The sequence below is a fragment of the Bison bison genome, unplaced genomic scaffold (genome assembly GCF_000754665.1).
Source record: "Bison bison bison isolate TAMUID 2011002044 unplaced genomic scaffold, Bison_UMD1.0 scf7180017862164, whole genome shotgun sequence".
Taxonomy (NCBI): Eukaryota; Metazoa; Chordata; class Mammalia; order Artiodactyla; family Bovidae; genus Bison; species Bison bison.
In genome coordinates, this window is record NW_011492736.1 from 32106 (window position 1) to 32440 (window position 335).

Genomic DNA, 335 nt, shown 5'->3' on the forward strand with positions numbered 1-335 from the left:
CAGTGGTCATGTATGGATGTGAGAGTTGGACTGTGAAGAAAGCTGAGCACTGAAGAATTGATGCCTTTGGACTGTGGTGTTGGAGAAGACTCTTAAGAGTCCCTTAGACTGCATGGAGATCAAACCAGTCCATTCTGAAGGAGATCAGCCTTGGGATTTCTTTGGAAGAAATAATGCTAAAGCTGAAACTCCAGTACTTTGGCCACGTCATGCGAAGAGTTGACTCATTGGAAAAGACTCTGATGCTGGGAGGGATTGGGGGCAGGAGGAGAAGGGGATGACAGAGGATGAGATGGCTGGATGGCATCACTGACTCGATGGACATGAATCTCAGT